This window comes from Gossypium hirsutum, chromosome D07 (genome assembly GCF_007990345.1).
Source record: "Gossypium hirsutum isolate 1008001.06 chromosome D07, Gossypium_hirsutum_v2.1, whole genome shotgun sequence".
Lineage (NCBI taxonomy): Eukaryota > Viridiplantae > Streptophyta > Magnoliopsida > Malvales > Malvaceae > Gossypium > Gossypium hirsutum.
The window spans coordinates 54,608,505-54,612,417 of NC_053443.1; the positions used below are offsets into that span (position 1 = coordinate 54,608,505).

Consider the following 3,913-nt stretch of genomic DNA (forward strand, 5'->3'; position numbering starts at 1 on the left):
CTTAAAATCATTCTAATTACATCCCACACTATTAAGATTATATTTATATCACTCAAATCCTTCCATTATTAAAAACCACGTTTAATTGCTAAATGACATGCCAAACCTTATGCGGTATGACAATTTTTTAAATAAATATAATATTACCGTATAACTTTTAAAAGTAAAAACTAAAAGCAAAGTAATACTAGAAAAAATGAACAATAAAACTTCTATAAAAATTTTGAAAACCTCAAAACCAATCTTTTTACAACATACATTTTTATAGTATATGCTCTTTTTTTAGTTTCATTTTAAATTACGTCACATAAGATTTAAAGTGTCATTTAACAGTTAACAATTTTAGTAATGGAAGAACCTAATTGCTATAATATATTGATAGCTTGGGATGTAATTAGAATGTTTTAAAGTTTAGAGACCAAATTAAAAAGAAGATAATAATTTGAGGATGTCTAATGTAATTAACCCATTTGTTTTTAAATATAAACACAAATTAAATAATAGATAAGAAATAAGAAAACAAAATCAAAATAAACGAATTTATGTGATTGAATATTATGTTTATGAAATCATCATTCAAAAGAAAAATGTATAGAAAATCATAACATAGAAATACGTCTAAAATTAAATAATAAATTAATTTTATTGAATTGAAGTATAATATAAAAAGTTAAAAATCATACGGTGTTATCACTCGTTGGGAGAGCTTTGCTTTCATTTAGTAGTTAGTTTTGATTTAACTTTAAATTTAATTTCATTTAATGTGTGTTGATATAAAAAAGAAAGTGGTTAAGATGGTTGATTCACCCTGTTTAGAATAGAATCGTGTATATGGTGATTGGAGATACAAGGAGGGAGAAAATGGAATCTGAGTCTGGTGAGGGAAGCAGGTTGTGTTCCCCCTCTTCTTGAGTTGCTAACCTTACATAGAAATCATCTCTTGTTTTGAAGTGTCATACAATGATTCGATATTAGTGGGTCAAAGGTCTAGAGTCAGTAACCGTATGCTTCCAAGCCAGGTAAGTTGGCGTTATAATGACTTTAAATGGTCCCACATGCATCTTAAATGGTTCGACCTAACTCTGTAGGACAGCAAATGAGTGGACCCATTTATTAGGCAAGTACTTAGTTGAGGAGAGCCATTGCGAGGAGTTGTTTGGGTTGTGGCTGCTTACAAAGTCCTACCACCAAAAGATCTCATAACAAAAAAAATTCTCTTACTTTTATGTTTCAGAATAATCTTCCTTTTTTTAAAAAAGTTTCGTAACAATTTTTATTGGGTTGAATCAATTTAATATAGAAAATTCAATGCTATACTTTCATTTGATGGCAGACCATGCTTAAAACATAAGAAATATAAGTTGAATCTTCATATATATGCAGTAATATATATGTAAACATAAACATGGGTAAATGAAGAGATATTTGGGGTAAAATAAAAGACTTAATACACAACGACAATCTTATTCATGGCATTACCCATTACTATTGGACTAGACCCGAAAAATAAACTATAGCCTACTAAATTACATTATTATTGTTCAAAGCTAATAACATGAAAAAATCAACAAAGAACTATCAAAGTTGGTAGCCAACTACTATAACAACAGGAAAGTCCTTATTTTTGTGTTCCAAAATGGATCTTCACTCACTCCCCATCAAGTTCCCTCAAGATGGGAACCAGATGCTCAGGATCCAAAGGTTTTTCAATGAACACATCAACACCAATTGCCATAAATGCCTGCCTTTCACTTTCTCCCGAGCAAGCTGTGACCCCCAGTATCTTACAACCACTCCCATTTAATGAATCTGCCTTGTTACCTGCCCATTAATAAAAAAAAAAAGAAATAGATGATCACACATGTTGGTTCTACACAAAACATTAAACACTCGTCTTTTATAAGGTTACCTCAAGGCCATTAATGATAGGGAGAATCTTTTTGATGATGATGAGATTGAATTTGGCACCAAAGGCAATGAGGGCTATTGCATCCCTACCGTTGTCGACACCTTGAGTTTGAACCCCATAAGAACGAAGAAGTACCTGCTCCAAAACCCGACACGTTGTGTCACCATTAAACACAATAGTTTTCAATTTGTTCCTCAGAACAATTTTAGTAAGTAGTTGTTGCCTGCGCGCTAGTCTTCCATTGTCCCAATTATCCTTGTCTGATGGTTGATCGCCTGAAGCTGAAGTTGGTGCCATCGATTTCTTGAGATTAAAACATGTTATTGAATAACAAAAGCAAAAACGCAATGTAAAACAAGACCATATTTAATTACTTACACTACAAGAAACTAAAAACTGTTAGTACAAAACTCCGGTAAGGAAAATCTCGAACACACGATCAGAACTCGAAAAGAAAAGAAGAAATAGGACAAGGCTCCAAGGCGTGTATCAAGGCACTATCTTTAAGGTTATATTTGCCCCCACTTATCTTCAGTGTGCAAATGAGTTCCAAGCAAATTAACCTCGAGGATACAATGAAGCCAATGACTATTTGCGTTTTGCACTGACGAGAATAGTCCACTATGCACTGAGTAATGTATAACAAAAACTCAATTTCTACAAAGTATTTCTGCAGTAATACTTTATAGAATAATCTAATAATATTAGAAAATGAAGGAAGAGAAGAAATAATATTAGAATTTGTTGTTATATTTCCAAATGAAAACCCATTCCTATTTATAGGAATTTTCTTGTCTCTTCATAGAGACATCTTTCAATAGGTGTCTTTATGAATAAATAAATAATAATAATTATTCATTTAATTTTGTAACTATTCAAATAATATTTTTTGAATAATTATAATTCTTTTTTAAAAAATCAAATGATATAACTTTTGACCAATGACCAAAAGATTTATCTTTTGATTATTTACACCCATTCATTTATAGTTATTGGGATACTATAAATATTTGAAAATGTTCCAACAATCTCCCCTCATTTTCAAAATATTTAGATTTTGATATTCTTGGAAATCAATTTGCATAAATAAAGGTGTCTTACGATTGAACCTTCACTTAGTGAAAAACATGTTAAAGTTAATCAAAATTGCTTGGTAGACTAAGCTTTGAACCAACTATTCCATTTGATTAACTGAACACATCTCACACAATGATTTCAACATCAGTCAATGCATAGTATCTAGGGACACTATTATGGCCATGTGTCTATGTCCTCTTTTCATGAGTGATGTCAGAGCCAAGCCCTTAAGCTCCTAGAAGCGGCCACACTTCCACTCACATAGGTAGATCCCATCAAAAGTGTTCCCGTAATTATAACACTCTAACATATTTATGTTATGGGTCCATTAAAAGTATATTACTCATCCTTCCCTTATCATTACGGGTACCTAGCACTTTAATCTTAGGATGAATTTATTTATAGTGCTAACAGTCACATACTAATGATGTACTTTATCTCATTGAACTCAAGACTTGACGTTATACCAAGCGTTGAGTCGAGTTTCCAACATGGGTGACTCTAATTAATAGGCTTGAGTCTCATCCCTTTTGAGGTCCTTTTTACTGCATCTCTAGCAAGACTTTTTGTCAAAGGATCTGCCAAATTTTCACTTGACCTCACATAATTAATAGTGATCACTCTATCAGAGATTAATTATCGGACATAACTATGTCTTAATCCAATGTGTCTAGACTTTCCATTATATACTTGGCTATATGCCTTTGCTAGAGTAGCCTCACTATCACAACGGATAGAAATAGGTGAAATTGGCTTAGGCCATAAAAGTACATCATAAAGCAAATTTCTTAACCATTCTGCTTCTTTAGATGCAGCGGCTAATGCAATAAATTCTGCTGCCATGGTGGAATCAGTAATACATGTTTGTTTCTTGGAACCCAAAGAAATGACTCCTCCACCGAGAATGAAGATCCATCCACTAGTAGA

The 3,913-nt window shown here is 32.3% G+C and overlaps 1 pseudogene; it reads right to left on the reverse strand.

Moving 5' to 3' along the window:
* Positions 1–1,648: 1,648 nt before the first annotated feature.
* LOC107925765 (two-component response regulator 24-like) lies at positions 1,649–2,206 on the reverse strand (annotated as a pseudogene).
* Between the last annotated feature and the right edge of the window lie 1,707 nt (positions 2,207–3,913).